This window comes from Mandrillus leucophaeus, unplaced genomic scaffold, assembly GCF_000951045.1.
Source record: "Mandrillus leucophaeus isolate KB7577 unplaced genomic scaffold, Mleu.le_1.0 Scaffold114, whole genome shotgun sequence".
NCBI lineage: Eukaryota > Metazoa > Chordata > Mammalia > Primates > Cercopithecidae > Mandrillus > Mandrillus leucophaeus.
The window spans coordinates 5,563,072-5,576,576 of NW_012099654.1; the positions used below are offsets into that span (position 1 = coordinate 5,563,072).

General features: G+C 43.1%; 1 pseudogene; it reads left to right on the top strand.

The window, feature by feature from the left end:
* Positions 1–2,373, top strand: part of LOC105551690 — a 10,226-nt pseudogene extending 7,853 nt beyond the window's left edge.
* The last annotated feature ends 11,132 nt before the right edge of the window (positions 2,374–13,505 follow it).

Below are 13,505 nucleotides of genomic sequence, written 5' to 3' on the forward strand. Positions count from 1 at the left end.
GAGGAAGGAAGGAGAGAGGAAGGAAGGAAGAAGGGAGGGAAGGGAGGGAGGGAGGGAGGGAAGGAAGGAAGGAAGGAAGGAAGGAGGGAGAAGGGAGGAAGGGAGAGGAGGGGAACAGGAAAGAAGGAGGAGAGGAAAGGGAAGAATTTAATAATGATGATAGCGGATTATGTCTTGAAGAATATGGAGTAACTCTAACATAAGTTAAAAAGGAAGCAAGCCCTAAATTAAACCTTTCATTTTACAGATGGAGAAACTGAGGTTCAGAAAGATGAACTGTTTGATGCTGGGATTTTATTGCTATTCAGTGGCAGAAACCAGGCATTTTGACTTCCAATTCAATGCTTTCTACTGCATCAAACTGCTACATGTATACTTATAATACCTCATTTCCTTCCCTTCTAATGAGTAATTCATCTAAGTACAGTTTTAACTAGAGAGGTTGATCATTGCTGGCCCAATTCGTGGTCCCTCTCCCAGAGAAGTCACCCACCCCTGCTGAAAGACCAAGGCCTTGCTGGACACCAGGTGACCCAGATCACCTTCTCTTGGCTGATGGGCCTGAGGTGGGCACCTGATTCAAGGGCAGCCCTTCCAGAGACAGGGTGGGGGTCACCAAGCATCCTGGTTTGCCTGGGACTGAGGGGGTTCCCAGGATGCAAAACTGTCAGTGCTGAAACTAGAAAAGTTCTGAGTCACCTGGGACAAGCTGGTCATCCTGGCAGGGAGGGACTTAGGAACTGTGAGGCCAGCTTCAAAAATAGATTCTCAGTGAGAAACGGGGAATCTAGCAGACTGAGACTGTTGGCTGCAATAGAAGTGCCATGGTGTAGAAACAGGGCAAGGAGCGTTAAGGAGCTTCCATATGGGTCCTACATAAACAAAACTCAAGAGCAGAAACTTCGAGTAAGTGGAGGACACTGGTTGACCAAGAGAGGAGAAAAGGGTCTATCTTTGTTCAGAGACAAGCAGACTCCTGCCCTCAAGAGAAGGACTCTGCGGCTAATAGGATAAAACTCTCACATTGGCCCTTCATTTTGGGGGCACATGGTGGCAAGATAGGGGTGCAGATCTCCAAGAAGAGGAAGTTTGTCGCTGACGGCATCCTCAAAGTGGAACTGAAAGAGTTCTCACTGGAGAGCTGGCTGAGGATAGCTACTCTGGAGTTGAGGTCCAAGTTATGTCAACCAGGATAGGAATTAATACAGGAGCTTAAAATGAATTATTTAAGCAGATAGTGAGGGTAAGAGCGTCCTCAGCAAGCCTTCTCTCTTAACAAAAAGCAGCCCCCAAATCATTTATTTTCTAACAAAGAGCAGCCTATAAAATCGAGCTGCAAACATAGATAAACAAGCTGGAAGTTTGCACGGTGAATGCCGGCAGCTGTGCCAATAGGAAAAGGCTACCCAGGGGCCAGCCATGTTCAACATGGAGGCTCCATCTTCCCTTTTCTTTGTCAACCATGTGTACAATAAAGGAACAGGCAACAATGGCACAGGCCAGGTAGAGAACCCATCTACATAATAAAAAATTAGGGTGGAGTGGCCAGTTTCCTCACAAGCTATGTAAATAGCACACCTGGTCCAACCAATCGAAACCACCTCCTCAAGCTCATCTATAAAACCCTGTACATTTCACCCAGAAACTGAAAGATCTGCTCAGGAGCCCGTCTCTGCAGGAGAGAGAGCTTTTCTCTTTCTTTTGCCTATTAAACCTCTGCTCTTAACCTCACTTCTTACGTGTCCACATCCTTGATTTCCTTGGCATGAGGCAACAAACCTCGGTTACTACTCCAGGCAAATGACGCTGCCTCAAAATCATTATCTTAGCCACCAAAACACAGAAGGTTATTGGTGAGAAGGGCTGTCAGATTCGGAAATTGCCCGCTGTAGTTCAGAAGAGGTTTGGCTCCCAGAGGGCAGTGTAGAGCTTTTTGCTGGAAAGGTAGCCACAAGAGGTCTGCGTGTGTTTGCCCAGGTGGAGTCTCAGTGTTACCTCCTGGGAGGGCTTGCAGCGCAGAGGGCCTGCTATGGTGTGCTGTGGTTCATCATGCAGGGGGTCGGGGGCTACAGGCTTCAAGGCTGTGGTGTCTGAAAACTCTGAATGCAGGAATTTTGTGGACGGCCCGATGATCCTCAGCAGGAACTCTGTTTACTTCATTGACACCGCCATGTACCAGGTGCTGGCTGTCAAGGGAAGGTCATGCTGCCCTGGGCCCCAACTGGTAAGACTGACTCTAGGAAGCCCCTGCCTGAGAACGTGAGCATCATGGAACCCAAAGATGAAGTGCTGCCTACTACCCCCATCTCAGAACAGAAGGGTGGGGAGGGAGCCATAGCACCTGCCACGCCCCAGCCAATCCCCACAACATGACGGGGTCTCCTTGACAGCTGTGTCTGGCGTCTGGGTGTTATCCTGGAAAGGACTTTAATAAAATCTTGTACAAAGTCACAAAGCCTGACTCGACTGTATGTCCAGTGTTCAGACTGAGGGGCCTGTTGGCCTGCAGAGCGCTCCTTAACCTCTTGGTGCTAACCATACTTGTGGAATTTGCAGGACCCAGCACAGGAGGACCCAAGCAGAGCTAACCAGAGGAATGTCCCGTGTGAGAGTGAAGGCTGATGGCTAGCAGGGCAGCACCTCAATTAACTGTCCTGGAGTTCAGGATTGTAGCTTTAGAAGCGGGATATATATTTAGAATGATTTTTCCTATGCCTAAGAAAATACGTATTGCACATATAACATAAATACAATGGTCATTATGGTGTGTGTCATACTGTGCTAAATGTTCTTTGCATTCACACTCATTTACTCCTCAACATCTGGAAAGCGGAAAGGAAATGTGCTGCGCCACTGAAGCTCAGGCTCAGAAGCAAATATGCCTAAGCAGCATGAAGCTGCCATTAGAATCCACATTCCTAAGTTCTGCTCTCTTGACCATTCTGTTCTGGAAAACTATAAGGAACATTTAAATGGTCAAAACAGTAACAACAAAGCACCTCTCACATTAGTCTTTGGTAGCCCTGAGTCTGGTCTCAGCCTTCCTCCAAGGCTCACACACGCACAGCTTACAACCAACCCCTCTTCTCTGGAGCTACTCTCATTAACTTTCTGCTCCTTATAACCATGAGTCTGACCAGCATGATTATATTTTAGGAAAACTGGCTTTCAGTAGCTCCTTCCTCAAAAACCACTGTGGCCAATTTCAGGTTCTCAAAGAGACTCTTTCCAGATGCTCCTGTTTGCTGTTGCTGCTGCTTCTGCTTTCATTGCCAAGGAAAGGGTTGCAGCAGAAGATGCTCCTCATCTGTAAAATAAGCTGGTTCTCTCCACTCAGCCTGAGCACACTCAGGGCTCCAGACGCTAAAGAGAAAAACCCTTTCCTCCATCCCCACTCAGATGCCCACTTCTGCAGCCACCGCCGTATAGGATCGAACTTGACAAAATTATTTGTGCCCCATGCCTCTATTTCCTCCCTTCCTGTGCAATCCCGAAGGCCCTTCCATCTTCCCACCCCTAGGAAATTACTCTGGCCTTGATCCCCAGGGCCCACCAAGAAGCCAAACCGAGCGAACTTTTTCCTACCTTTAACCCCTGGAGAAGTTTCTGTAAGTTCCCATACCGTCTGTCACATGTTCTCCTTGAATTCAGCCCCCTTACCTGCCAAATCGCAAAAGACCTCACTGCTTCACCCTCTCCTTAGCCTATTAGACTCTTTCCCTCCCCTTCACTGGCTCCACCCTCCTCCCTCCCACCTACTAAGGAAACACTTTCCAGATTTTTTATCCTCCCCACATTAAACTCCAAGACCTTGCCTTCCCAAAACCTCACCTGTCCGAGGTTCTGGGTACTGTCCCGGAGTAACAGTGAATTTGAGGTCTGCAGGGAGACACTTTTGCATAGGTGTGTGTAGCCTTTTGTAAAGTGCCCGTGTGGATCTGGTTTTCACTGTTTAGCAAACAGGATCACCTGGGCCTTGTTTACCCCATGCCTTGTTATGAGACTTTCAGTTTGGCTGGCAGAATTCAGCCAGAGAATGCCCTGTGCAGGCGCAGAGAAGGACTGTAAAGTGCCAGGGGTGGGTGACTGGTTAACCATTTACCTCCCTGCCATGAAGAACAGCAGAGAAGAGGCCCCAGCCGCTGCCCACCCCTGCCCACAGCCTTGGTGTTCCTGATCCAGCACATTGCCATTCTCCTCGCCCCAGCCACCAGCCAAGGAGGCTGGAAGATCAACCAAGCTCCAACCACTGGGCGTCCCATCACAGCGTGGCTTTACTGCTAACGCTGGTGTTGCTGTTTGTGCCAGGGGTTCTGTTCAAAACCAAGCTCTTAGAAGAATTTGGAGGAAATTATGACTGCAACCATGTCTTTGTGTTATCTTCTAAGGAGGAATTTGTAGACTTTGGAGTAAGCTGGAACAACTCAACATTAACTTTTTCCCCCCAATTTTTATTATTATTGTGGAAAGTTGTGGGAAAATGTTGAAAAGTCAGAAATGTTGAAAGTACAATGAAAATCTATATGTCTTCCATCTTCTTCAACAATTTTAATGCTTGCCAGATGAGTTTCATCTCTGCATTTGTGTACATATTTTTGTTGTTATGGAACCATTTAAAAATAAGTTGCCAATAGTATGTTTCATTCCTAAATACTTCAGCATGGATCTCCTAAGAACAGGAAGTTAGATGCCTCTATTTAACACCTAAGAAGATTAACAACCATTCTATAATATTATTTAATAGCCAAGCCATATACAAAATTTCCCAGTCATCCTAAAAATATCTTTTATAGCTTTGGTTTTGCCAAATCAGCATCCAACTGAGGTTCAGATGTTGCATTTGGTTATTATTTCTCTTTAGTCTATTTAAAACAAATTTTTTTACTGAAGTAAAACTAACATTCAATACACGTTAATGCATTCATTTTAAGTGCATACTGGATGAGTTAAAAAAAAAAGTGCATGTCCTTATCACTACCACCCCAGTCAAAATATTTACAAAGTTCACTCCTTCTCCCTTTGCAGCCTATCTCTCCTTCTCTCACCCCCACAGCCCCGACTCCAGGCAGCCGCTGATCTGATTTTTCTATCTATAGGCAGCTTTGCTAGCTCAAGAACTTCATAAATGTGATAATATGGTTTGTGATCTTCTGTGGTTTCTTTCACTGAGTATGCTCCACCTGGGATTCACCCATGTTGTTGCATATGTGAGTGGGTGGCTCTTTTCATTGCTGAGTAGTATGCTAGTGCATGAGTCCACCACCATTTGCCTATCCATTTAGCCGCTGATGAAGACTTGGATTGTTTCCGGTGTTAGGCCATTCTGATTAAAGTCTTTATGAAAATGTTTGTACAACTCTTTTTGTAGACATATGTTTTCATTTCTCTTGGGTAAAAATCTGGAGTAGAACTTATGGATCATATAAGTGTATATTTAACTTTATAAGAACCTGCCAAACTGTTTCCAAAATGTTGACAACATTTTACACTCCTAACAGCAACATATGAGAGTTCTAGTTTCTCTGCATCCTCACCAGTGCTTGATATTATCAGTCCTTCACTTTTTGTCATTTTTGTGGGTGTATAGTAGTATCTCTGTGTGGTCTTAATTTGCATATCCCTGATAACCAGAGTTGTTTTGTGTGGTTCTTGGCTATATATATATATATATATATATACCTTTTGTGGTGTGTCTGTTCAAATATTTTGTCTTTTTTAAAAGTAAGTTATCTTTGAGAGGCAGTTTCATTCTTGTTGTCCAGGCTGGAGTGCAGTGGCACAATCTCAGCTCACTGCAACCTCCACCTCCCAGGTTCAAGTGATTCTCCTGCCTCAGCCTCCTGAGCAGCTGGGAAAAAAGGCATGCACCACCACGCCTGACTAATTTTTTTGTGTAATTTTTAGAGAGATGGGGTTTCACCGTGTTGGCCAGGCTGGTCTTGAACTCTTGACCTCAGGTGATCCACCCACCTCAGCCTACCAAAGTCTGGGATTACAGGCATGAGCCACCGCACTGGGCCGTAAGTTATCTTTTTATTATTGAGATTTAAATATGAATCCTTTGCCAGGTTTATGTAGTACAAATATCTTCTGCCAGTCAGTGACTTGACTTTTCAAGTACCCAGGTGACTTTTCTTTTTATTAATATTGTCTTTTAAAAGCAGAAGTTTTGTATCTTGATGAAGCTCAATTTGTCAGTATTTTCTTCATGGTTGGTGCTTTCTGTATCCTGCCTAAGAAGTCTTTGCCTACCTCAAGGTTACCAAGATATCCTTCTATGTTTTAGTCTAGAAGTTGTGTAGTTTTAGCTTTTGCATTTAGGCCTATAATCCATTTAGAGTTAATTTTTGTATATGGCATGAGATAGGAACTAATGTTTGTTGTTTGTTTTTGTTTTGCTTTGTTTCTCACACATATACCCAGTTGTTTCAGTGCCATTTGTTGAAAAGACTCTATTTTCCCAATTGAACTACCTTGGCCTATTTATTTTTTTTAAAAATCAATTGACCATATATATGGGTCTATTTCTGGACTCTATTCTAGTTCATTGATCTGTATTACTATCCTCTGCCAATATTACAGTGTCTTGATTACTATTGTTTATAGTAGTCTTAAAACCAGTTGTGTAAATCGTCCAAATTGTTATTATTTTCCAAAATTATTTTGGCTCTTCTGGTTCATTCATTCATTTGATAGTGATTTAATTTCTTTGAGAACTGTTTTAGAGTTTTCGGTACACAGGGGGTGTGTGTGTGTCATTCTAAACATTAATCATAATATTCTAAAACATTATTCTCTGGTATTGTAAATAGGATTTTTATTTCATTTTCCAATTGTTTATACTGATATATAGACATATAATTTATTAACGTATATTGATTTTGTGTTCTGTGTCCTTTCTAAATTCACTTTTTTTGTTTTAGCAGTTTTTGTACAGACTTCTTGAGATTTTCTATGGTCACGATCATGTTTTACTTCCTCCTTTCCAACATAGGTGCTTTTGTTTCTTTTTTCTTGACTTTTTGTATGGCTAGGATCACAGCAAAATGTTTAACAGAAGTGATGAAAGAAAACTTCCTTTCCCTGCCCTCATCTTAGAGAAAACATTCAGTCTTTCACCAAAAAATATGACACTAGCTAAAGGTTAGCGGACACAGAAGAAGCATTTGACAAAATTCAAAATTCATTTGGAATAAAATGCTAAAGGCATCTATATTGTCTCCCTATTTTTTTTTTTTTTTTTTTTTTTTTGAGAGAGAGAGTCCTGCTCTGTTGCCCGGGCTGGAGTGCAGTGGCGCGATCTCAGCTCACTGCAGCCTCAATCTCCCAACTCAAGCGATTCTCCCACCTCAGCCTCCCAAGTAGCTGGAACTACAGGTGAGCACCACCACAGCCAGTTACTTTTTTGATTTTTTTGTAGAGATGGGGGTTCTCACTATGTTGCCCGGGCTGGTCTCGAACTGCTGAGCTCAAGCAACCCTCCTGCCTCAGCCTCCCAAAGTGCTGGGATTCCAGGTGTGAGGCCCTGTGTCCAGCCTAGATTGCCTTCCTTTAAAGACTGTTGCATTTTGTTTTTGTAGGCAGTTGATTCATTTATGGATTGGCCTATTCTTTTGAGGAAGATCTAGAGTAGCCTTTATTTTTGGTTAGTTTGGTCCTAATCCTGAGGTGTGGTCTTTCTGGTACTCTACTCAAAGCCCAATGAGGTCTTTTCACTCTGGTTGTTCAAACTTAAATATCTCCCAACTCTGTATAAGCTCCAGAAGTTGTTTAGTTCACAGTCCCCTGGCAGCCATTCTTCCCCCAGTGGTGGTTTGATCCATCTTGTGGTGCCTCACTCTGCACATGTGCCACTTGGTATTTAGCCAAAGACTTGAGGGGAACCCTATGACCTGGAATTCTTTTTTTCTTTCTTTTTTTTTTTTTTTCTTCATTTTTTTGAGGCAGAGTCTTGCTCTGCTGCCCTGGTGCAATCTTGGCTCACTGCAACTTCCACCTCCTGGGTTCCAGTGATTCTAGTGCCTCAGCCACCCGAGTAGCTGGGACTACAGGCACCCACCACCATGCAGCTAACTGTTGCATTTTTATTAGAGATGGGGTTTCGCCATGTTGGCCAGGCTGGTCACGAACTCCTGGGCTCAAACCATGCTCCCACCTCAGCCTCCCGAAGTGCTGGGATTACAGGCGTGAGCCACCGCACTTGGCCAACCTGGAATTCTTTCTCTGCGCAGTTTCTTCTTCTAAAGGGTTCTTTCTGCCTTCGTCTCCCCGAACTCCAGCATCTGTGTCTTCAGCCCAGTGAGGCTTCTGCATTTTGTTTAGCTTCTCCGTCTCTGTGTTGGAATTCAGCAAATGGCTCTGTCAGAATGTCTGGGTGGTTGGGAGGCTCACCTTGTTTGTTTCCTTTCTGTCTTGATTACAGCCCTGTGCTACCAATTATGTCTGAAACCAGTTATTTGATATATTTACCCAGCTTTCTAGTTATGTATGGCAGGATGGCCAGCCAGTACTAGTTACTATGCTATGGGTGGAAGCAGAAGAGTCATTAATCTCTTCTCATTTAGAGCAGGGGTCAGGTAACTTTTTCTTTAAGAGCCAGATAGTAAACACGTTAGGTTTTCAGGCAACACTGTTTCTGTTGCAAAAGCTCAGCCATGTCATTAGAGCACAAAAGCAGCCATAGGCAATACCTAAGTTAGTGAGCATCATTATGTTCAAATGAAACTTAATAAAAACAGGCAACAGACCCGCAGTCCATAGTTCACCAGCCCTTGATCTAGAACAATACTCCAGCCCTTTTCCCCCTGTGACATTGACTTTGTCAAGACTCCAGGTCAGTTATCTTACTGAATGCCCGAAATCCTACTTACCAAGATATCACATAACATATTCCTTTATCCCTTGTATTTTCTATAAAAGGTCATTGGGTCAAAGCCTTCATGAGAATCAGGCTAAACATTTTTTCACAGGAATAATGTCTTAGGTGATGTTGAAACTATTGCTTTTGAAAAAGTATCATCAAAGTCAGTGCAACTGAGTTATGATCATTCACGAATTCATTCATTCTCCCATCCGTCATCCATCCACCAAAAACTCATGATGCAGTTACCTCTGCCAGGCGTGGTGCTATGAGTGCTCAACAGGATACAGTGATGTGGTCCAACTTGCCCTCAGTGGGGCTGGGGTGGGATTGGTGGGTGACACCGAAGCACAGTGCTAGAAAAGTCAGCATCTCACTCTTTTTCTGGGCAAGGACCAAAGGGCTTACTTTATCTGGAACACTTGTAACAATGCAAATTCACTAGCCCCTTGGACCCACTGGAATAGAATCTCTTGATGAAACACAGAAATCTGTGTTTTAACTGGTTCCACTGATATGACAGGCCAAAGGACACTGAAGGCCAGTGTGATGAAAGTCAGTTCCTAAGGGGGAAAGCCACCTACCTGGGAGGAGGCTGCATCTTCTTCTGATTTACCATTAGGTGTACCAGAGGTGAACATGCCTCACAGGTCAGCAGTCACCCAGCCTGCTTCCATTATAAGAGAAAAAGCATCCCAGCCTTGGGAACTGTAGTGATTCTTAACTATGTTCACAAATTCTTCATGACAACTCCCTTTAAAAGGTGAAGGCTAATTCCTCTCCCCTTTGGTGTGGGCCAGACTTAGTGATTCACCTCTAACAAATAGAGTCTAGCAGAAGTGATGGTGTGTGACTGCAAGACCGGATCCTGAAAAACCCTGCAGCATCCCCCTTGCTCTCCCTTCAATCTCTTGCTCTGAGGGGCCCCGGGCATCACGCTGCGAAGACATTCCAGCAGCCCTGTGGGAGTCCACATGGAAAGAGCTGAGTCCACAGCCAGCATGAACCGGCCAGCCATATGAGTGACTGTCCTAGTCTGTTCAAGCTGTCCTGACAAAAATATTAGAGACCAGGTGGTTTACAAACAACAGATATTTCTTTCTCATAGTTCTGGAGACTGGGAAGTCCCAGATCAAGGCACCGGCAGATTCACGGTCTGATGAGGGCCAACTTCCCGGTTCATAGATGGCTGTCTTCTTGCCATGTCCTCCTGTGGTGAAAGGGGCAAGGGAGCTCTCTGGGGTCTCTTTTATAAGGACACCAATCTCATTCATGAAGGTTCCACCCTCGTGACCTAATCACCTCTAAGACCCCACCTCCAAATATCATCACATTGTGAATGAGGTTTCATCATATGAATTTAGGGAGGACACGGACATTCAGTCTGTAACAGTGACTATCTTGGAAGTGGGCTCTCCAGCCCCAGTCATGCCTTCAGGGGACTGCAGCCCTGGCTGACATTTTGACCACAACCTCACAGATAGCTACCCAGCTGTACCACTAGAACTGCTGACCCACAGAAACATGCAAGGTAATATATGTGCTTTGCTCTTTGAAGCCCTTCATTTTTGAGCAGTTGGTTATGCAGCAATAGACAATGAATACAGGGACTTTGCACATATTTAGGGCTACTTTTGAGATCACATTGGGGAGCCCCATCTGTCACTCCATTTAGAACAGCCAGCTTCAGAACCACACGATACGGAGTTCTGCATGCTTTCCTGTTTGGCACATGTATCTTCTCAACTGGCTGCTCAGCTCACAGTGAAATTCCCAGGCAAATACCTACACCAGGCCTCCAGAGCCAGGAGTTGGGGCACGCACCCCCTGGGTGAACTGTGTTTGGAGATGACGCCATTACCTCCCCATTCCCAGCTGCTCTTTTGAGACTTCTGTCTGCATGTAAGGCAGCTGGGCAGTCCTGCTTCTGGCTGGGAACAACTTTTCTGGGTGTAGAGCCAGCAGCACATATGGGTATCAAAGCTGCAACCTTTGTTTCGTTAACGTCACAATCTAACAAAACCAGCTGACTGGCCAAGATGTTGAAAAGTAATAAAATGATGGTTTAGTGCCAAAACACTCCAGCTGATGCAATAGGGCCTGTGAAGAAAAGTTAGAATGTAAGAGATCACCAATACTTTTTGTTTAGAGTGAGTTTGGGGGTGAGGGAGCAAAGCACAGTATTGAGATATTTACTTGTTGGTTTGGTTTTGTGTTTTATATCTCTCTGATAGGTAGGTGAAAAGTGACTTTTCTTGCATTAAAAATATTTAGGTTAATTTTCTAAAAAATTAGACTACAATCTAGTAAATAATAGGCAAAGAATATAAATAGTTCACAAAAAAAGAATATTCAAACCACTTTTAACATTTAAAAAGATGCTCAATCTCACTCATACAGAAATATAAATTACGGCTATCCTCAAATCCAATCTCTCACCTATCAGATCAGCAAAAATGCAGAAGTCAAATTTAGATAACACTTCTCCATAGACAAAGCTGCAAAGAAATAGGCATATTTATTTGTTGCTAATAAGTGTAAAATGGCACAGCCCTTATGCAGGAGAATTTGGCAATATCTACCAGAATTACATGTGCATTTACATTTTAAGGTAGCAATGACACTTTCAGGAGTTTGCACTGCAGATACACCTTCACAAATCAAAAGGAACATAAGCACAGGATGACTCATTCTGACATTATTTGTAACATTGAAAGATTAGAAACAATCTAGATGTCCATCATTAGAGGACTGGTTGAAGAAACTATGGTACAGTCACACAATGGGGCACTATCCAGCCATTCCAAAAAAAGTGAGAAGGCTCACTCTATGTGGAGTGATTGCCAGAAGATACAACTAAATGAAAAAAGCAAGGTGCAGGGCCGCATATATTAGTGTGTGTGCGCGTGTGTGTGTGTGTGGTGTGTATTGCAAAAAGAAAGACTGGAAGGTGGAAGAGGGCAGATGAGACGGGGATGGGATCGAGACTTCTCTACATACACTTTTTAATATAGTATATGTTGTATGTATTCAAAAATAAAATTAAATTAAAAAAACAAAATTAGCCTTAATATTGAATATAAACATGAATAAATGACCCTAATGATATATCAAATTGGTAATATGAAAACAAAGAAAAAAATATTTAAATGAGTTTAATATACTATTCTAACTTTACTTACATAGATATGTTTGAAGGATAAAAATCTTCAAAAAGTCTTGTTACTTAACTCAGTAGTTTTATTGTTATTAACAATATTGAATTGTAATTTTGAAACTTTTTTGTATTATACAATAAATCAAGATAAATGTGTAATAAATAGGTAAATGTGATAGTTCATTTCATGCATCAGCTTGACTGTGTTAACAGAAACCAAGATTTTCAGAGTAAGAAAAAGGAAATAAAAATATAAAATCAAAGTGATAGGGTGTGGATCTGTGTCCCCACCCAATCTCATGTCGAATTACAACCCCCAGGGTTGGAGATGGGGCCTGGTGGGAGGTGATTCGATCACTGGGGCAGATCCTTCATGAAAGGTTTAGCACCATCCCCTTGGTGCTGCCTGGTGATAGAGTTCTCATGAGATCTGGTTGTTTACAGGTGTGTAGCACCTCCCCTCTTCCCCCGGCCTACTTCTCGGTCCTGCTCCTGCCATGTAAGACACCTGCTCCCACTTTGCCTTCTGCCATGAGTAAAAGTTCCCTGAGACCTCCCCAGAAGCAGATGCTGCCATGTGTCCTGTACAGCCTGTGGAACCATAAGCCAGTTAAACCCCTTTTCCTTATAAATTAACCAGTCTCGGGTATTTCTTTTATAGCAGTGTGAGAACAGACTAATACACAGAGTTAAGAAAAAAAGTGTTAAGTTAAATTTGAATTGGAAATGTTAATGTCAATTTATGGTTTTAAAAAAAAATCTGTTAGCCCTTGAAAGTGCTGGAAATGACACTTCAGTAGCAATGAGCAAACTTCAACTCCAGATCTTGGTTTCTAAATATATTTTCCACAAAAGGATTCAGGGCTGGAGAAATGGCTTTTCCAGGTCTAGGGCAGGGAAACAAAGTGAGCTTAGGGTAGCTTATTCTCTGGGGGACACATCAAAAATACAGAAGAACCACTGCCAAGGATTAGCCAAATTTGGAATTATTTGAACATAAAAGAAAACATTGATTTAATTGAAATTCATGAGTTTATAGGGATAGGAGACTGAGAGGGAAAAAAAAACAAAAAACAAAAAAACAAGGGAGAGAGAGTCTCATTTGCCATTACTGGAGAGATTTTCACACCAACCCTTGCTCTGTGCTGTGGATTGAATTGTGTACCACTCCCCGCTACCTCCTAAATTCATAGGTTGAAGTCTTAACCCCCAAGGTGATGTAAAAATATTTGGAGATAAGGCCTTTTCGAAGGTAATTAAGATTAAGAGAAGTTATAAAGCCCTAAAGCAAAAAGACGAGTGTCCTTATAAGAAGAGACACAAAGAGTGTGGACCCACAGAGGTAAGGCCATGTGAGGACACAGCAAGAAGGTGGCCATCTGCAAGCCAAGGAAAGAGGCCTCACCAGAAACCAACCCTGCTAGTTCCTTGATCTTGGACTTCCAGTCTCCAGAACTGTGAGAAAATAAATTTCTGTTTAAGCCACCC